Genomic DNA, 22,708 nt, shown 5'->3' on the forward strand with positions numbered 1-22,708 from the left:
AAGCAGAGCTACAGTTATAAATATTCCAACGGACAGTAACTGAAATGTTTCAGCTGTTTTATGATGAAAAGTTTTCATATGAAAATCATTGCTGTTAATTATCTTTTATGCCGTTGGTACAGGTGTTAGGTGTTTCAGGACGTGTAGATACATTTAAAAATACAATTTTATGTTTTGCTGTGTTTGGTATGAATATAAAATATTATGCTGCTGCCAGATTACAATATATTCTGTACAGAATAGACCAGTGTTCATTCCTCCTTTGTAGTGCATCCCTTTGTTTAAAAGTCTGTTGCAGCTTTTCCCTGGTTCCTCCAGAGGTTGTAGGGGTTTCTTGGGCAATACACAATTTCTGCCTCTCAGATAAGTCATCACTGACAACAATGATCGTTTTAGCCATCTGTTAAGCTGGCCATACACTGATCATTTTTATTTTGATCGGCCAGCAGTCTGATCAAAATAACTGAACTGTATCCTCTCTGATGCACTGTTGTATTCTGACAGCATGACTCCTCCACTCTCAGAATACACTGATCAGCGCTGCAGCCGATTCGCTGCAGGTGCTGACAGAACAAAAATATACCTACAGTCCCATTTGAAGAAGAGTCAGTTATTAAATCAACTCCTCTCAAATGGGAACAGCCATAGACAGATCAAAATTTGTCTCATGCATGGACAGCTTAACCACTGCCCGACTGCGCTATAGCCGAAAGACAGCTACAGCGTGGATGTCCAGTTCCGGGTGGGCGTCATATGACATCCTCCCAGAACAAGGCCCACGCATGCCCAGTGGCGCGCACCTGGCACTCTCTGTTATCGCAGTGTCCTTAGGATACATGACACGGTAAAGGGCAATCACAGCGGCCTTTTACCTTCTGATCAGCTGTGTCCAATCACAGCTGATCACCATAAAAACACAGTTGCCGGTTATCGGCAGTTCTTTCCTCACTCTGTCACAGCGTGACGAAAGTACTGCTGATAACCGGCAACTGTGAAAGGAGACATCTACACTGATAATCAGGGCACTGAATTTCAAATCCTCACCTTCTGATTCAGAGTAAGAACCCGTCGAAAGTAGTGGATCAGAGATTGAATCGAGAAGAAAATAGTCCCTCCTAAAAGTATGAGATGCTCTGATAACCAGCCAACAACCAGCAATGCCATACACCCCAATGGTGAGTCGGCAAACACCAATGGTGATAAATCCCTGGATGAAAGGCCCAGGGTATCACATCAAACCTCAGAAATTAGGGCCCATACATATCTCCCAAAGGCACTTGCAAACCCATTATGGTTGCCTTCCACTTCAGCTACATCAGCTACAATTCCCCCCCCCCCCAGTAAAAGTGCCAGATATGGAGTGAAGGTCTACAAGCTCTGTGAAAGAGCTGCAGGATATGTGTATACCTCCTGCATGTATGTGAAGGCAAAGATTCCCAGCTCCAACCCCCGGAGTGCCCAACCTATATCGGGAAAAGTGGAAAAGTTGCTTGGGACCTGGCATTTCCACTATTCAAAAAGTGGTATCACATCTACCTGGATAACTTCTACACAAGTCTACCCTTTTTCTGCCACCTGTACATCCAGAAAACCTTGGACTGTGGTGCCACCCGAACATACAGGAAGGGCTTCCTACAAAGTCTGGTGACCACAAGGCTGCAAAAGGGGGAATCAGCAAGTTTGAGGAATGATGTAGTGTTGTCTGTGAAGTGGAGGGATAAAAGAGATGTATATGTCTTGTCCACCATCCACAATGAAATTAGAATTTCCCAAAAGCCTGCGTGCATCCAGAATTATAATCTATACATGGGGGGTGGATTTAAACAATCAAATGCTTCCACCCTATTTATCAACAAGAAGGTCCCTGTACTGGCATAAAAAAGTTTCAATTTATCTTTTTCATTTGGCCATTTAAAAAGCGTATGACTCAAGTCCATGGAAATACCCACCACCTTTCTCAAATTTATAGACACTATTGTCACTGCCCTGATCTACCAGCAAGGCTCTCCACCAGAAAACATTTGCTCTGATTCTGTGAGCAGACTTCATGACATTTTCACATGAATATTCCACCTACAGAAGCAGGCTAAAGACGCCCAAAAAAATGTTGGGAATGCAGTAGAGGGAGAGTTAGGAGAGACACCAGTTTTCATTGTTCCCAATTGGGCCTATGCATCGGATACTGCTTCCAATGTTATCACACGTCACTAAAATATTAGTGAAGGTATAGTGCCCATATTTATAACAGCCTGCCATTTCCCCATTTCCAATATCTGTGCTAATCATTTTCCTTGTGGCTCTACTGACCCTACCTCTGCTTTTCCCCTTAACTGACCCTGGCCTGTTTATTGACGATGTATCTGCCTGCCATCTGGATTGTTTATGAACCATGATTCTCCCTTCCACCTGAACTGACCTCAGCCTGTTTTTTTTTTCATCTAAATATTTATTTGGTTTTTCAAATTAACAAATTATACAAAAAAAAAAAAGAAACATAATCACAATATCAAAAAAACTTCTAATTTCAATCTTTTCATCTTGTCCCTCCCTCCCAAGCCCTCCCCTCCTATCCACTCCCCCTTCTCCCCCCCCCCCCCCCACGACTCTGCAATCACCCATTTCCATCTACACATCACGTCTCAACAAAAGGGGGGAGCAAGTACAGATCTTATTGTTCTATATTAATCGCCCATCAGCTCGAAGTATAACTTTGACTTTTTAAATTCCTCCCATTTACTCCATCTTATATGGTGACTCTCCATCTTATCTTCGTTCCTATGGAAAAGTTCCTCCAATCTATATATTTGATCTACCCTGTCCACCCAATCTTTTATATTCGGCTCCTCCTGTCTCCTCCAAAACTTGGGTATCAATCCCTTTGCTGCATTCAAATAATACACTAAACCAGATTTTTTATATTTTTTGACTGAAAGCTTGGTACTGTGCAAAAGACAAGTCTCTGGATCTTTTATTACTTCTACCTCTGAGATTTTTTATATCAAACTTACTATTTTCCCCCAATACGCTTGGATTTTAGAACATTCCCACCATATATGATTCATTGTGCCTCTACCTTCACATCCACGCCAACACAAAGGTGAAGTATCCCCATTTAATCTATGTGCCACACTCGGTGTAATGTACCATCTTGCCAAACATTTATAATTCATCTCGACCTCCTTCATATTTACATTCCCGTGAATTATTCTATACATTTTCCTCTGTTTTTCCACATCTAGTGTTATTCCTATATCCCTCTCCCATTTTTCTATAAATGAAGGACTTATATCAGTGTTTATATCAGTGAGAATCTTATATATTTTAGACGTTCCGTGTTTCCCATCTCCCCGTGTATCTAACAACTGCTCAAAGGGGTTCCAGTCCTTTTTTGTTCTTAATGTCTTTGGAAGCTTCCCTATAAAATGTTTCAATTGAAAATAGCGCCACTCGTCCATTTTCGTGAAAACTTCTATTTTTTCCAATTCCTTAAGTGATTCTATTTCCTCCCCCACCAATATATCCCTGAATTGTGCGTCTTCCATCTTTATGCATTTCCTTTTGATACCTTCTTTACCCTGGGGAAAAACTCTGTGGACCCTATGGGCATTAATAACTAAATAAATTCCCATCCCATCTGTTTGTGCAAAATATCCCACACTCCTAAAACATTCAATGTGAACCCACTTATGCCATCTACTAATCCTCGGTATTGTGGAGGTGACCATACAATTCTACTTAAATTGGTACCACTTAATGTGTTTTCTATTTTAACCCAACTTTTCCCTTTTGCGTTATGTGTCCAGTCAAAAATTCTCCCCATTATTACCGAGCTATAGTATCTTTTCAAGTCTGGTACTCCCAATCCACCTTTCTCTTTATTTCTACTTAAAGTTTCATAGCTTATCCTAGGTTTTTTATTCCTCCAGATAAATATTAACATTTTTTTAATTGTTCTAAAGTATACTTCTGGTAATTTAATTGGTATCATTTGAAATTTATATAAAATTTGTGGAACAATCACCATTTTTATCAAATTTATACGTCCTATCCATGATGGGGTACCCCGTCCTATCTTCCTTAGTTCATCCTTAATCTCGTTTAACAAAGGGATGTAATTCAATTTATACAAGTTTTTGGGAGATACAGTTAGTATTGTTCCTAAATATTTTAGCTCTTTTCCTCGCCAAACGAAGGGGAATTCCTCCTGTAATCTATTTTTCTCACTATTTGGAAGATTTACATTCAAAACCTCTGTTTTTGTTGGATTAATTTTTAAATTTGATAACTCCCCATACTCTTTCAATGCACTCATTAAATTTGGTAATGTTATCCTTGGGTTTCCCACATAGAACAGCATATCATCTGCATAAGCTGCAACCTTATGCTCTGTGTCTCCTATCCAGATTCCTTTTATAGCTATGTTTTTCCTTATTGTAGCTAATAGAGATTCTAATGACAAAACATACAGAAGCGGAGATAGGGGACACCCCTGTCTTGTTCTGTTTTGCATCCCAAAGTACTCTGATAGTTCCCCGTTGACCATGATTGCTGCAGAGGGTTGACTATATCATTTTCTTATCCATTCCCTCATTCTCGGACCCATCCTCAGTACCTCCAGTGTATCCAACATATATCCCGAGTCTACTCTATCAAAAGCCTTTTCGGCATCTATCGAAAGAACCACCACCGGGGTTTTTTCTTGTCTGCTTTTTTGTATGAGAAACAATGTCTCTATCCATTGTCTCTATCCTCTCTCCCTGGGACAAAACCTACTTGGTCTATATGTATCCAATTCGGCATATGATCTTTTAACCTATTTGCCAGGACTTTTGCATATAATTTAGTATCTGTGTTTAATAAGGAAATCGGTCTATAACTTGAACAGTGAGTATCATCCTTTCATTCTTTATGTATGAGAACTACGTGTGCCTGTAAGGATTCCTGCCTCATTTCCATCTCTCCTCCCAATGCGTTCATATATATCCTCAATTTAGGCACCAATAGTTCTTTGTATTTTTTATAATACCTCACAGTATATCCATCTGGTCCTGGACTTTTCCCTGCTATTGTACTTTTTAATGCTGATTGTATTTCTTCCTGCGTTATTTCTAATTAGAGAGATTTTAACTGTTCCTCACTTAATTTCGATAGTCCTGCCTTTTTTAGGTATGACCGTCTTTTTTCTATTTTTCCTACCTCTTCTCTATTTCTAGATCTGTGGGAAGTAATGTTATATAGCTTATTATAATATTCTTTAAATACTTTAGCTATATCTTTAGTTGAATACACTAACTCTCCTTTGGAATCCCTTATTTTCTCTATATAGTTCCTAGTTTTCTTTTTCTTCTGAGCTTTCAGTAAATACTTTCCTGGCCTGTCTCTCCATCTATATCTCTCACTTATCATTTTATTGAATACTCTACTCTTCTCTTCTTCCAGGAAATTGTTTAATTCTACTCTTTTATTATTTGTTACCCTCTGCATTATCTCTTTTGTTACTATATGTTTGTGCATCTGTTCTAGCTCACAGAGTTCCCCAAGAAGCCTATTAATTTTTTTCTCTTCTTTCCCTCTTCTTTTTAGCTCCTATCGCTATCAGAATTCCTCTAATATACGCCTTATGAGCCTCCCAGACCGTTGCCACAGACACTTCCTCCGAATCATTCTCTTCAAAGAATTTCTCTATCTCTTTTTTAATTCTCTCTTCCGTCTCCTGATCCTGAAGAAGTGTCTCATTTAATCTCCATCCGTATCCTTTCTTCTGCTCCTTACACCATATTAGTTGCATCGTGACAGGAGAGTGGTCTGATATTGACATCACTTCTATTTTTACTTTGACCAAAGACTCAAGGAGTCGATGTTCCAGCAATATAAAATCCAATCTTGCATACTTCTCATGTGCATCTGAGTAAAACGTATTATCTCTGTCCTTCATATGCTTAATTCTCCATACATCCACAAGTTGACATTGATATATCATTTTTTTCAAGGAACTCAGAGATCTACTTTCTTCTATCTGCACAGGAGACGTCATGTCTATCTGAGGATCCATACAAAGACTGAAATTTCCTGCCACAATTAAACTACCTTTTTTAAAATCCATAAATTTTTTAAGAATATCTTTTAGGAATAACTCCGGTTTTTTATTCGGGCAATAAATATTTGCTAATGTGCAATCTATTTCTTGTAGTTTTCCCTTCAGAAACAAAAATCTGCCTTCGGGGTCTACCAAACCTTCTTCTAATTTAAACCTTATATTTTTTGCAAAACCTATTGCGACCCCTTTGGCTCTTCTAATTGGGGAATCTGCATAGAACCACATTGGACAATATCTGGAATTCAATTTCACATTTATTTCTGGACCTATATGTGTCTCTTGTAAAAAAAACCACTGAAGGCAATCTATACTGAATCTCTTTAAATATGCTAAATCTCTTCCCAGGGCTATTCAAACCATTAACATTATAAGTCACAAAGTGAATTTCTTCCATTCTTCCCATTTCCTCCTATCCTTTTGCTCCATCCCCACTCTCCTCCTATCTTGTCCAGAACTTCTCCTTCGTTCCCTCAAGCTCTTCCAAACTGTTGTATCTTCTACTGTATTGCCGAGTCTTGACCTACCTACCCCCTCCCTGTACCCCTCTCTGTAATTCGAGTCTCTCACAAAAGTCTCTCATATCTTCCGGGAATCTCAATCTTGCTGTATGACCATTTTTCCACCCGATTCGACATGCCGGGAAACCCCATCTATATAGCACATTTTGCCTCTTCATCTGTTCTAATAGTCTCAGGGATCTTCTTCTTATCAGAGTCTCAGCTGCTAAATCGGCAAAAAATTTTATTTTTATTTCTCCATAATTAATGTCTGATCTTCCCTTTATCTTCTTCCATATCGCTTCTTTATCCCAATAATTATGGAATTGCACAATTACATCTCTCGGTTTCTCTTTACCCCTTTCTTGTTGCCACTTTCCTATTCTGTATACACCATCCAATTTAAGAGTCTCTGAAGCAGGTCTATCCCTTATATTATTCAGCATTTTACATATTGAACCCCTTAGGTCCTCCCCTTGTGGAATCTCTGTTTTCTTGATCTTCTATCTTATTTAGCAGTTTTCTTTGTTCTTTTCTCATTTCTGCCATCCGTTGTTCTAGTTTCAAAATAGTTTGGGCTTGTTTGTTCACTATTCTCTCTGTTTCTTCCACTCTAGATATCATTTGCCCCAGATCTTTCTGTATTATCTCCATCTCTTGTTTAATTGATTTTTCAAGGCTTTTAAACATTTCTGCTATTTCTTTTTTATTTGCCATTATCTTCCATACTGATTTCCAGCTCGCTCCTTTCACTCATTAATTGTTGTCTTTCCGGTGTTAGATTCCCTTATGAGGGTATATACTTTTTAATCATACCTGTTTGGGGAACCTCCTTTGGCTAATTTGTTTTTCATGCCATCAGAGGCTTATTTCTCTTGCCCAAGCTCTGGGGGGGATTACTTAGTTTTACTGTCCCATATTGTCCCTTTTAATTCCCCACTATTAAGTTCTCTCTCTTCTGGGGGCCCGTGGCATTTAACTGTGTCCTCTTTTACAACTAGTCCCTCTGGGTGGTCTCTCCCCTTAATTTCCCTTGTATGTCAGTTCCTTTTGTGCAGCACAATGTAGTTATGCAGTTATAAAGTTATGCCTGCCTCACTCACCCTCCTGCCATCTTCTCTCTTTATGTGAGGTGGCTTCAGGCTCTCCTTCAGTGGGCTACGATTTCAAACAGCCTCTTTCCACTTGTGCTGCTCCTTTTCCTTTAGGGGAGATTCAGCCAGCTGGTTCCAGCTCTTTGTGTCACATTTCCCGTGTAGTCAGTGGGAGAGTCGATGTTTTCCTCTGCCTGGGACTGCCGGCCAGCTTCCCCTCCTCGTGCTTCCAGCGGGAGGTCACGTGGTTGCCCCTGCTTCTCCAATCTCCAGGCAACCCTCTGCTCCGGAAACACACTACCGCTGTCCCGCTGCTGCCACCACTCAGCGCTCGGTCTTCCGCTCCGGCCGTCCGACCTTGGCACCTCCGCATTCACCGGCTCCCCACCGTACTCACAGGTAAGGCTCCCTGGGTTTGTTTGGCAGCATCTCTGGGCACATAGCGAGGTGTGATGACTGGTTTACGGAGAGCGCTCACATCACGCTCTCCACACCGCTACGGTCAGGCTCCTCCCTCCTGATTTCCTCTGACCTCAGCCTGTTATCGACTTTGTATTTCGCCTGCCGCTTGGACTGATTATTTGCTACTGCTACTGTTGTAGTGGGATTCAAGATAACACAGGTGTGACGGTCCACCTAGTGTTTTGAGTAGAGAAACCTGTAATGACCAGAACTATTTTTGGACCATGTTCCTGCCTGGACCAATACTTTGGCTGTGCTGCCCATATCTCTGCCTGCTGCCTGGATGTCAGCCTGCTGCCTGTACTGACACTAGCTTGCTTATGGACCATATCCCTGCCTACTGCCTGGACAATTCATTTGGCTGTTGTTAACCACTTCTCTGCCTGCTTCCTGCACCAAAGCTATCCACTGCGGACAACTGCTCTACTAAAACCATAGGTAATCTTTTGTTTGCTCTTTGTTGAGCTAGGCTGTGAAAAAGTCTTACACAAATGGTATTGCCATACTCGTAGAATTTATTTGGGGGTTTAATTCTTGGTATGTTCATACGGTTTGTTAGAAGCCTGAGGGTGCTCCTTGGATTTTGGGCCTCTCTATGTGGCTAGGCTGTGAAAACTTCTCACACATGTGGTATCTCCATACTCAGGAGGAGTAGCAGAATGTATTTTTGGGTGTAATTGCAAGTATGCCTATAAATTGTGGGGAAAAAAATACAACTTTTTAAAAATCTCACCATGCCTCTTACTAAATACCTTGGACTGTCTACTTTCCAAATAGGGGTCATTTGGGGGGTATTTGTACTGTCCTGGCATTTTAGGGCCTCAAGAAATGAGAGGCAGTCATTACATCAGGTTTGATTAATTTTCAATGATACATACCATAACTTGTAGGCTCTATAACTTTCACACAAACTAAAATATACACTGATTTGGGTTATTTTTACTAAATAAATGTAGCAGTATAAATTTTGGCCAAAATGTATCAAGAAAAATTGCTTAGTTGAAACATTTTATAATAGATACTTAAGAAAAACATTTTTTTTCTTCAAAATCTCCAGTATTTTTTCGCTTCTATCACAAAGAATGAAAAACCCAGTGGTGAGTAAATACCACCAAAAGAAACCTCTGTCTCAAAGAAATACAAATTTAATTTGGGTACAGTGTTGCATGACTGAGTAATTGTCATTCAAAGTGTGAGAGCCCTGAAAGCTGAAAATTGGCCTGGGCAGAAAGAGGGGTAAAAGTGCCCGGTATTGAAGTGGTTAAAAAAAAAAAAGTGCAACAATGTAAATTTACCATCAATACTGTCATGCAGATCCACATCAATAACAATGAACTATACCCGTCGACCTGCTGAAAGAAAAAAACCTGCCACCTACCAACACATACAATCCCTTCACTCCCGCTGAATGACAGCTCCCGGTTACCACTGCCACAGAGTAACTAACAACTCTCTACTCTCTCCACCCCCACCTCCACCCAGCACCTCACTCACCGCCCTTGAGATTGCCAATCACTTCAAAAACAAGATTGACACAATTCGCAAGGACATTGCCGCAACTCACACGCCCTCTCAACCCGTCCCCTCTCACACAGCTACCCCATCATCCCCCCTCCCCCTCGACATTACCCGCAGGGACTTCGTCGCTGCTCAAACTCCCTCCAACCCCCTTCCCCCTCACTTAGCTACCCCCTCTTCACCCCTCTCCCACGGCCTCACCACTGCTCTGACCTCCTCTCCCACCCCACCCTACATTCCTCATACTGAAGCTCCCCCAACACTCCGCACCTTTGACCTTACTACCATCGAGGAAGTCTCCAAGATCCTCTCTGATGCCCGCCTCACCACCTGCCCCCTCGACCCTATCCCCTCACAATTCCTACGACCTCCCTCCCCCTCCATCCTACGCTCCCTCACCCACATCTTTAATCTCTCCCTCTCCTCCGGCACTTTCCCCTCCCCACTGAAGCATGCACACATCACCCCCATACTTAAAAAGCCCTCCCTGGACCCCAATGACCCGAACAACCTCAGACCCATCTCCCTGCTCCCACTTACATCTAAACTCCTCGAGCGCCTCGTCTACACCCGCCTATGCTCTCACCTCAACGACAACAACCTCCTCGATCCCCTACAGTCTGGCTTCCGCCCCCTACACTCCACCGAAACCGCCTTACTCAAACTCTCCAACGACCTTCTAACCGCCAAAGCTAATGGCCACTATTCAGTGCTCCTACTCCTTGACCTCTCTGCGGCCTTCGACACAGTTGACCACCCCCTCCTCCTCAAAATACTACACTCCCTCGGCCTCAGAGATTCTGCTCTCTCCTGGCTCTCATCCTACCTGTCACAACGCTCTTTCAGCGTTACCTATAATGCTACCACCTCCCCCTCACTCCCCCTCTCTGTTGGGGTCCCTCAAGGCTCTGTCCTTGGGCCCCTTCTCTTCTCCATCTACACCTCCTCCCTTGGCCAACTCATACACTCTCACGGCTTCAACTACCACCTCTATGCCGACGACACACAAATCTATCTCTCAACCCCCCACCTCACCCCCTCGGTCTCTGCCCAAATCACACACCTACTGAGCGACATATCAGAATGGATGTCGCTCCACTTCCTTAAACTGAATCTCTCCAAAACCGAGCTCCTTGTCTTCCCCCCAGCCCGAACCCCACCCCCCATTGACTTCTACATCACATCCAACAACGCCAATATCAAACCCGCTCTGCAGGCCAGAGTACTTGGTGTCATTCTGGACTCCAACCTATCCTTCCAGCCCCAAGTCCAATCTTTAACAAACTCGTGCAGACTCCACCTCCGCAACATCGCCAAAATCCGCACGTTCCTAACCCCAGAAACCACTAAACAGCTCATCCACTCCCTCATCATATCACGACTCGACTACTGCAACTCCCTCCTCACTGGCCTGCCTCGCCGCTGGCTATCCCCGCTTCAGTCGATCCTGAATACGGCTGCCAGACTCATTCACCTTTCCAAACGCTCCGTTTCCGCCACCCCCCTCTGCCAATCCCTCCACTGGCTTCCGATTGCGCAACGGATCAAATTTAAAATCCTAACACTGACGTACAAAGCTGTCCACCATACTGCCCCGAACTACATCACTGACCTAATATCCAAGTACCACCCAGCACGCACACTCCGCTCCTCACAAGACCTCCTTCTCTCTAGCTCCCTGGTCTCCTCCTCCCATGCCCGCCTCCAGGACTTCTCCAGGGTGTCACCCATCCTCTGGAACTCCCTGCCCCAACCCATCAGATTATCACCTACTCTCCTCTCCTTTAGGCGCACCCTGAAAACCCATCTCTTCAGGGAAGCCTACCCCACCCCCTGCTAACTTGCTGACCTCCTCCACTCTTCCTACCACTCCATCCCCCACAGCTATCTCCTCCTGTACCACTATCCCATCCCTTCTAGATTGTAAGCTCGAAAGAGCAGGGCCCTCGATCCCCTCATGTTTTGCATTGTATTGGTATTGTTCTGTCACATGTTCTGTCCCCCTTTGTAATGTACAGCGCTGAGTGAACTATTGGCGCTTTATAAATACTGTATAATAATAATAATAATAACAAAGGGGTGGGGTATCTGAGGTGACATCATTGACCATATATGGACCATATTTGTTCAGTGACATTATAGGGACCAGCTTGTTAGACATCTAAAACAAATTGGGCTGGAGTTCTACTTTAATTCTGTATTTTATGTCAAGGTATTTTTCAGCAGGACATACCTAGAATGGGATTGTTGCATGGTATAAATGCTTTTCGAGTAATATTTTATCAGTGGTTTAGTGTACATGGCATAAAAAACTGCAGAAATCAACACCACAGACAAGAGAATCTTAGAGTCTGTAGAGATTTGGATTATTTCTTCAGCAGACTCACTAAACAAACGTTGCCATCATGTCACTGGCTATGGATAGACTGCCAAATGTGCAATGTACAATATCTGTTCACATATAGAATGTCTGTCTTATTTCAGGGTGCTATACTGCCACTCAGTGGTTTTATGTGGAATTATTAATGATAGTTTAGGATACAAATACATGAATTGTCATTGATGACCTACTCTCAAAGACATGGCCTAATTTTATAGACAAATCAGCAGTGGTAATTGCAAATTTCTAAGCTTAAGGGTTCACTTTATTTCAAAATGCCTTTTTTGAGGGATATCTTCCAAAGGGCCTGACATCAAATCAGGTTTGTAGTGGTACGTGAACACATTTGGCATACCCCTGCTGGCTGCCTTGCATACAGTTTTGCCTCTGTTTTCAAAAAGAAGCTCGTGAGGCTGCTATCCCCTCATTGAATGAGCACAAATTTTTGTTGGAGGAGGAAGACCCACAGACAAATGTTTCAGCTGTATTGTTTTGACAATCCAAGCCGACACTACTCTGGGTGGAACCACTGAACCCTTGTTAGGCACCAAAGTCATTGGTTTTGTAAATGTACACCACAATACTTTTTCTCAAATTTAGCTTACCCAAGCCCTGCTGAGATGGCTGAGAGTCTGAAGAGGTGAATGTCATCAGAACTGTTTCCTAGTTAAAGCAGAACTCTCTCAATACACTGAATATTTTTAATCCTTATGCTGCTAGTATTAACACATTGTTCGGAAAGTATATAATATTTATTTGTTTTACATTTTTTTTAGCATTTCTTCAGTTATGTCTTGATTCCCATGCCTGAGCAAATGATGTCATACGTACCATGAGTCTTCAGGTGAGGAGGAGCTATCCCATCTTAGCACACCCTCCTACCTGCATGCCTGAGTTAAGGGCAGGCGGATTCCAGGAGTTCTAGGGGGGTATTTTGTGCAGTGATTTCTCAGCAAAATAAACCATGGAGACATGAATGGATGGGCAAGTTTGTTTTGAATATTAAAAATGTGTAGTGCCTTCTAGTATACATAGTTTATTGAGTGCGGTTAGAGGCTTGCTAGAAGCCTGTGTTTAGAGAGAGGGTTACTTCAGGACCGGCTGGAGGGCTCTACAGGTCAGTCCTCTGGTTCCTCCCCCTGCTCTAGAAGCTTGGAGATGCTTCTAGAAGTCAGTAGGCGGAGGTGAGGAGGGGATGATCTGCATATTTATGGGAGCCTGACCAATCCCAGGCAGAGGGACCTGGCAGTGTGGCAGACCAACCTATAAATATAACAGAGCCTGGCCTGCAGGCGACTCGGGTGGAAGATGGAGTGCTGAGGAGTGCTACTGCATTGCCTGGGGGGGGGCATCAGAGAAGGGGGTTTCTGCCTCCAGGCTAGAGGTTAGAGAAGAGAGGAAAGTTGAACGAGGGAGCTCTACTGCTCTGCAGTCCACTGGGGAAGGAAAGCCTGCATAGTCTGGAGAGGAACCAGCCCAGCAGAAGGCCTGAAAGCAGCTCTCTCCAGAGCTGCAAAACAAGACAGCGTGAGTACCTCAAGCCCCCTGGGGCCTATAAGGGAGAAGTCTGCTAGATGCAAGTTCTTGGCAAGTTTTCAGGGGACAGTTCATAGCTTACCAAATCCCTTGTCCTGGGATCAGATACCATAGCCAGGTGGACTGGTATTTTGTTCACTTAGGAACTCAGAGGTTCTGTAAGTGTCACTTAACTGACTGGAGCACAGTCAAACATCTGCCTTTTTTTTGGGAAATTGTCCTCATTAGTTATTCTTCAATCCCATAACTCCTTTACCCTATCCAAGTTAAATTCCCTAATAACTAAAAACCCAAGCCCATGGACTGTTTCTTGTGTCTGCAAAATACATGTTGCCTGACTGTGCAGGAAGTAAAGGGGGGACCCAAAACCAGCGGATCTCAAGAGGGTAGTGCTCAGGGCCAGTCTGATGTGAGGGTGCAGTAAAAAAATGTCAGGGGGACAGGGGATGGGAGGGCAACAGGACAGTGTACAGAAACAGGAATCCGTAGGGCAGAGTACAGTTGGTTAGCAGGGCAGTTGTAAGGGAATCCCGGTGAGACGATTGGCAAATAGAAGTGCGCATGCTCAAAGAAATGCTCGATTGCGCACACACACGTGTACACGCACGGTGAAGATTGGCACCAGACGGACTATTTAAAAGATGCCTGTGCTGACTGGTTTTCAGCTGTTCCCCATTTCATGCTCGTTCCTGTATGATTTCCTTGTTGCTGACCCGGCTTGTTCCTGACCTGACTCTGATTACTCTCCTGCTTGATACTTGTTCCTGACTTTGGCTCTGCTCCTGACTTTGGCTTGCTTATGATTTGGTACCTCGCTGTCTGCCTGTTGATGACCCTGGCTATTCCTATGACATTGCTCCTGTCTCCCTTTCCCAGCTTCCTGCCTTGCTCTGGTGCACACCTGGCAACCTACCATACCAGCTCTGCATATCACTACTGTTCCTGAATCAGAGGTTCATCAGTCTTCCAAAGTCTCCAGCTGCAAGAGCTGCAAACAACATCTGCTGGCACTCTTGTCCCCCTGGTCCCTAGACACCCTCTGTTTCACTTCCAGTGGGGACAGGGCTAGTGACACAAGTGAGGCCGACCTCGTCATTTCAGTCTCCAATCAGGTACGTGACAGCAGTGTTAATTATGTGGATGTTTGAATCAAGTAATTTTTTTTGTTCAACCTGCTGGTAGTACCCCAAAAAATTACTGATGTATGGACTGCCTCACTGAGCCAACCTTAAAGTGTAAGATCACCTTTACTATGTAAGGTGACTGCACCCTTCCCACACAAGAGTCAAACAAGCTTTAAAGATGGGTTGTATCCTCCCCAGATACATCTGCACTTGATATCCTCCAAAAACAATTCCCATGATTAGATGGCAATGAAAAACAAAGAACACAAATAGTGCAATACTGTATAAAACTCTTTATTCTAAAAAATGCTGCCCTTAATGCACTCACATGATAAACATTATATTCACGCTTAAAGACTCATAATAAGGCTCAAATCCATATGAAATCCTCCTTTGTAAAAGTGGACGGGCAGTAGGTAATACAAGATTACAATCTCCCCTTAATGAAGGCAGAAAGTCACTCTGGAGTTCCACAAACCAGCGTGCGATCCACTCATCGGACGTGACTTCACTATGCATCCACCGGAACCGGAAATATGTTGGCGTGTTTCGCCCCTCCTCCAGGGCGTTATCCAAGATGATAATGACTATTTTCGGCAGATATGTTTTGGTGGCCAAAATTTCGGTGCATCCCTAGTAAAAACAGCTGCAAATGACTGCAGTTTTCTTTCTTTTTTCTTTTTTTAACTGCTTCTTAAAGCCAGAAGGTTGGAATAATAAATTAAAATAATTTTGAGGCATGTGTGTGATTATTTTTTTCTTTCTACACAATAAAACAATTGATACATATACAGAAGACCTTCAGCGCAATAAACCTCCTAAAAAAAATTGTGTAGCTAGCATATAATGTGTTCCCACATGTAAAACAAGTAAATGAAATGAAGAAATGCAGCGCAACAATATATAAATAAATAAAGATGTCTTCCAATGCATACATATAAGTACCCACAGAAACTGCACATAACCAGTGCCATAAATATATAGCGCACACAAATACAAAAGAAATAATCCTTAATAGTGATCTGTCGCTTTAAATCCTAATTACCATCATGTGGACCTGTGTGGTACACCTCCTGTATATCTTGATCCAAATACACCAGCAAGTGTCATCTGGATATAGTCTCAAAAGTGGTGAACCGTCCCTTTAAATTCACTGTACTTCAAGTGGACCAGTGTAAACACACTACTGCATAAACGTGTATGGTGCTCCTGTGTCACCCCTTACTGCTCTTCCACCCCCAACACTCTATTGCGCTCACCTCCAAGTTTGACCCGTAATGTCAAGTCAAACTGCGCTTTTCACTTTAACCCGGGAGGATATAATAGCACTCAGATCTTCCCCACCGCTAGCCAGCACTTTTAAGCAGATCCAGATCGCTCCATATAAGATCGCTCCATCCCCTCCCTCCTAGATTGTAAGCTCCGAGGAGCAGGGCCCTCCTGTCCCTCTTGTATTGAACTGTATTGTTGCTGTATTGTCTCCCATTATATTGTAAAGCGCTGAGCAAACTGTGGGCGCTATATAAATCCTGTATAATAATAATAATATCCATGTGAAAAAAATGCTCAATATAGTGTAGTATTTCCACTAAAAACAGCCTTTATTAAAACAATCTAGTTCAACTCACATTAAAATGTGTCCTCCTTGGACACTACAGGGTTAAAAACTCACTATACAGTGTTTTCTGTCAAATGTATGCAGAAATCCCTCTTCCAAAATGGTGGCACTTGCACTTCCAGTTAACAGCCTGACGTTCTCCTGGAGTTCCAGAAAGTTGTCCTCAGTTCATCAGTTTCCTTGGGCATCCTGTACACCCCTAACCCTATCCCAGTTCAAACCCCCTAAATAAAAAAGCAAGTCTATGTCAAGATGCGTGTTGCCTGGCTGTGCAGGACTATAGGGGACCCAAATCTCCTATGACTCCTAAGGGGGTAGTGCTACATAGTGTATGAACAAGTTAAAATATCCACATCATAAATATATCTCTTGTCACAATTTCCAAACTTGTGGGTTCAATAAAGTGTCCATGCAATTAGTTACATAAAAGTGCTTCAGTGGAAAACCTTAAAAAAATAGTGTGTTCTTAGTGCTTGAATTCCAGTGATCCTCCACCACCAACACAGAGAACTCACCAGATGGATATGACCACCTGCAATTTTGTATGCAGGGTCTTTTCCACAACTTCTGCTTTCCCCCATCCACTTTCCAGGGTAGAGTTCTTTCCTCTCCTCATAATACCATTCCAGTCATACAGTGGGGAACAGAAGTATTTGAACACCCTGCGATTTTGCAAGTTCTCCCACCTAGAAATCATGGAAGGGTCTGAAATTCACATTGTAGGTGCATTCCCACTCTGAGAGACAGAATTTAAAAACAAATTCAGGAAATCACATTGTATGATTTTTAAAGACTTTATTTGTCTTGCACTGCTGAACATTATTTGAACACCTGAGAAAATCAGTGTTAATATTTGGTACAGAAGCCTTTGTTTGCAATTACAGAGGTCAAACGTTTCCTGTAGTTCTTGACCAAGTTTGCACACACTGCAACAGGGATTTTGGCCCACTCCTCCACACAGATCTCCTCTACATCTGTCAGGTTTCAGGGCTGTCGCTGAGCAACACAGAGTTTCAGCTCCCTCCAAAGATGTTCTATTGGATTTAGGTCTGGAGACTGGCTAGGCCACTCCAGAACCTTGATATGCTTCTTACGGAGCCACTCCTTGGTTATCCTGGCTGTGTGCTTCGGGTCGTTGTCATGTTGGAAGACCGAGCCATGACCCATCTTCAATGCTCTGACTGAGGGAAGGAGGATGTTGCTCAAAATCTCACAATAAATGGCCTCATTCATCCTCTCCTTAATACAGTGCAGTCATCCTGTCCCCTTCGCAGAAAAGCACCCCCAAAGCATGATGTTACCACCCCCATGCTTCACAGTAGGGATGGTGTTCTTGAGATGCAACTCATCCTTTTTCCTCCAAACACGACGAGTGAAGTTTAGACCAAAAAGTTCTACTTTGGTCTCATCTGACCACATGACTTTCTCCCATGCCTCCTCTGGATCATCCAGATGGTCATTGGCAAACGTCAGACGGGCCTGGACATGTGATGACTTGAGCAGGGGAACCTTCCGTGCAATGCATGATTTGAAACCATGACGGCATAGTGTTCTACCGACAGTGACCATTGAAACTGTGGTCCCAGCTCTCTTCATGTCATTGACCAGCTCCTCCCTTGTAGTTCTGGGCTGATTCCTCACCTTTCTTATCATCAGTGATACCCCACGAGGTGAGATCTTGCATGGAGCCCCAGTCCAAGGGAGACTGACAGTCATCTTTAGCCTCTTCCATTTTCTAACAATTGCTCCAACAGTTGATCTATTTTCACCAAGCTGCTTGGCAAGTGCCCCGTAGCCCTTTTCAGCCTTGTGGAGGTCCACAATTATGTCTCTGGTGTCTTTTGACAGCTCTTTAGTCTTGCCCATGGTAGTAGTTGGCATCTGACTGACTGTGGGGTGGACAGGTGTCTTTAAAGAGCTCAGACAGGTGCTACTAAGTTAGATAAATGAGTGGAGTAGAGGTGGACTTTTTAAAGGCACAATAACAGGTCTTTGAGAGCCAGAATTCTTGCTGTTTCTTAGGTGTTCAAATACTTATGTTCAGCAGTGCAAGACAAATAAATTCTTTAAAAATCATACAATGTGATTTCCTGAATTTTTTTTTTAGTTCTGTCTCTCAGAGTGGGAATGCACCTAGATTGTGAATTTCAGACCCTTCTATGATTTCTAAGTGGGAGAACTTGCAAAATCGCTGGGTGTTCACATACTTCTGTTCCTTACTGTATGTACTCATGCCGCACAATAGAGGGGAACCACCATAGTGTAAAACCTTAAAACACTTTAAGGCCTTCATACGTACTACTCACAATAAAAATGCTTCACCTAGCACTCAGGTATATGCACATTAGGAATTTGCCTCTCACTGTCTCTGCTGTCCATACCACATGTCCCCTAGCTGTTCTCCCACCGCTACATTTGGCTCTAGCTGGGGTGGGAAAACAAAGGCGGAGAAAAACTGAGAGCCCAACAGTATGATCCACAGAGAGGGTTTGGTGCTCTGCAGTGCTTCAGTGCTGGACATGAAATCATTAAGGTATAAAAGAGAAGACTGAGGAGTCCATGAGGTGAATTTCTGTACCACAGATGAGATGTAACACAATGGTAAGATGACTACATGGTGCCACGTGTACGTAAATCCTTTCAATGGAATATTATAAAATAATATTAAATGCACATAAAATCTCAGGTACACCTGCATTATTATTATACAGGATTTATATAGCACCAACATTTTGTGCAGCACTGTACAATAGAAAGGAGGACAGTACAATTACAGTACAGTTCAATACAGAAAGAATAGTAGGGCCCTGCTCATGGAGCTTACAATCTAAAGGGAGGGGGAGGTGGTACAAAAGGTGATAGCTGCAGGGGATGATCTGATAGAGGTGACTCAAGTACAGTTCTTAGGTGGAGGTGGCTTCCCCAAATTTGTGTTTTCAAAGATAGCCTAAAGGCAGACAAGGTGGGGGCTGACCGGACATATTGGAGTAGGGAGTTCTAGAGGATGGGAGAGGTTCTGGGGAAGTCTTGAAGGCGAGCATGGGAGGAAATGACAAGGGAGCTAGAGAGCAGGATGTCTTGAGAAGAGCGAAGCAGACAATTTGGACAATATCTGCAGATGAAGTTGGTGATGTAGCTAGGGGCAGTGTTGTGGATGGCTTTGTATATTGTGGTTAGTATTTTTAATTTTATACGTTGGGCTAGTAGGAGCCAGTGAAGGGATTGGCAGAGAGGGGCAACAGTCATTGATTGGTTGGTAAATGTATAAGTCTAGCAGCAGTATTCATAATGGATTTAAGGAGGGATAGCCTGTGTAAAGGTAGGCCAGTGAGGAGGGAGTCGCAGTAATTAGGTGGGATATAACCAAGGGGTGAACATGTGTGTTATATATTATTATGGCGCCTAGTGTTATTGTGCTATACTATAGTATTGAGCCCACACTTTACCACCAATGTGAGCCTACAGCTGCCCTTAAAAAGAGTGTGTAAACCACTTAACCATGTGTAATCATAAATAGGTAGGCGCTATACAACTAAACAAACCATAAACATTTCATAATACATAGACATGAGTGATAATGCTTATTCTTAATAAACACAAGTAAGTGAATGTGAATTAAATATTGTAGTGACAGTCCTTTCAAACCACAATGCTCTGGACCAGTATTTTGTGTGCCTTCACCCCATGCAGAGGAAATAAGTGAATTGCTCAATCACCAAATTTATTTGACCCCGGTTAAGGTGGTCAATAACGCATTGTATGCAGGAAGATCCACTTATTGCTTTCCTAGGATATTCCTCCGAGTCATCAGAACATCACAGATAGTAAGCCCAGATGCATAACATATGGTTTCAAACAGATCAATCTTAGGTAGACTTGTATCAGGCTTTCCTTGGTATTGAGGAGATGATTAAAAGCAAGTCAAATAAATCAAAAGTTTATAAAGGTTCTAAGTGCAGCATTTATTGATTAAGACATGATACATGTAAAAATGGTAATACACATGCTGAGGTGCCCTATACACCGGCACCAGTTTGTATAGAATTTGTGTTAAAAAAAAATGGCCGACATAGCCGTGCATTCCAAGCCTCGCTCTCGCTAAGCCGGACATGAGGTCATTGAGCCTGGAAGTGATGGAATCACTCTTCTACGTATGTTTCGCCCGGCGGCGTCTTCAGGAAGTCAAGGCGTGGCTAAGTTGTTTTGTGGTGTCATTAGTCAGAAAGGGGCGAATTCTGGAAATGTTGAAGTGGCAGGATTTAGCCAGTGATTGGATGTGGGGCCCGAAGGAGAGGTCGGAGTCTAGGATTACATCTAGCACCCTGTCATGTGGGGAGGGACCAATGGTTGTACTGTTGATCTTGATGGTAAAGTCATGAGTGGGGGATCGGGGAGGAGGAAATATTACAAGCTTGGTTTTAGAAAGATTACGTTTGAGGAGGGGGTGTGACATCCATATTGATATGTCACTCAATAGATTTGTGATATGTGAGGAGGCCGAGGGGGTAAGCTGGGGAGTGGAGAGATAGATCTGGGTGTCGTCAGCTTAGAAGTGGTATTGGAAACTATGGGAGGTTATAAATTGGCCCAGGAAGGAGGTGTAGAGAGAGAAAAGGAGGGGCCCAAGGACGGAGCCCTGGGGTACCCCAACAGAAAGAGGAAGAGAAGTGGAGGAGTTGGTGTTGACTCTGAAAGGGCACTGAGATAGGTAAAAGGAGAACCACAAAAGAGCAGAGTCATGGAGGCCAAGGGAGTGAAGGTTCCGGAATCAAAACCCAGGTAAACGCAGGTGAATGCATATCAGTTTTGCACATTACGAGGGCCTTTTGTATTAAAACTAGTAGCAAATTTGGGTGTCGCCTATACGAGCTAATCGGATATGTGTTTACTTTTTGGCTAGAAAATATAGGAAGTAATTGGCTGTTATAGGCTTCCTTTTACTTAATGTAACACCCTGCTATTATTCAGACTGTAGGATGTTCAAAGAGACACAAGGTGGCAGTGTTGTGCAACTCACTGACGTAAATAGATATTCCCCCCCAAAAAAGTATATGGGTACAAAGTATAACAATAAATAAAAAATACTAAATTCCATACAAAAATTATTACAATCTGTACATTATATATATTTGTTACATACCATCCAGAATATAAATAGAGTTTAGTGAAGCCACCAAAGAGTAAAATTGCCTTAAATACTATCTGTTGATGCCACCACGAAAAGGCCCAAGATTGCAAATGGCAAATCACGCCACAATCACTACCTCAAAAAACAAAAATTATATTTTTAAATAATATGAACACAGAGGGAAGAAGAGTTAAAAAAAAAAAAGAAAAATATATGTATATATCTTAACTTAAATTTATCCTATTGCACTGCCGTGATAGAATGTTAAAAAATAGTAACATACAGAAGTCAATGCCAATGTTATTTAATAATAATAATCAAGGGAGAATCATCTTGAAAGCATAAGAGAAAAATTGGGAAAGCGCAGATCAATACCAGGATGCGTGAGAAAATAAATGATGAACTACTATAAACAGAGATCAGAGTCTCACACAATAAAATATGCTAACAAAAAATAAAAAATAAGAAGTAAAAAATAATCACAGAATAGGTTCAAATAAACAAAATAGCATGAATATGGTATGGTAAAGTTGTCTTTATAAAAAGTCTCACCTGGTTTGTAAAAAACATTGCGTCCATGGGGAGGAGAAAATTACCCTGTCCATGCAAGTAGGCAAATGGATATGCACTGAACTGTTAGTGATGAGGGACATATGGCGCCCAACGCTGGTGCACGCGCAGTGGGAGAACATACTGCGCATGCTCGGGCCGGGTTGCCAAGGGACAGCTGGGCAGCCCAAAAGGGGCGCATGTACATCAGCACGGCCTGGATGGCCAGAGGGTGGAAGTGGACCACCCTTTGGGGAGGACTGGAAAGGAGGGGCCAGAACGGCACTACCCGTCCCTCCACATGCTGCTGTGCAAAACAGGGCCAGCTGGAGGAATTTCCCTGGCCGGGTGGAGAAAACCGTGGCAGCAGGGGCACACCGGTGACACCTGGCAGCAAAAACAGAGTAATGGCATATGGTAATACATCAAAGGAGTCATCTAATTTGTACAGCCACAAATACAAAGCCAGTATATAGATTACAAACGCCAACAAAAAGAGAAATAAGAGGGAGGCAAGCATAGCCAACATTATCAGGCTAGATATATCAAGTTAAAAACCAATGTGAGAACAAGAAACATGCAGAAAACATATCTCAATAGAGATTAGAGGATCTAATGGTAAAACTAACAAAGAATAACCCTACAGGTAAAGGATGCCTATATACTGTAAGTGAGCAATAGAATTTATTGTTCAGATTGTTTTCC

The sequence above is a fragment of the Staurois parvus genome, unplaced genomic scaffold (genome assembly GCF_062004578.1).
Source record: "Staurois parvus isolate SC_StPar_1 unplaced genomic scaffold, SC_StPar_1.0 ptg000387l, whole genome shotgun sequence".
In the NCBI taxonomy this organism is placed as follows: Eukaryota; Metazoa; Chordata; class Amphibia; order Anura; family Ranidae; genus Staurois; species Staurois parvus.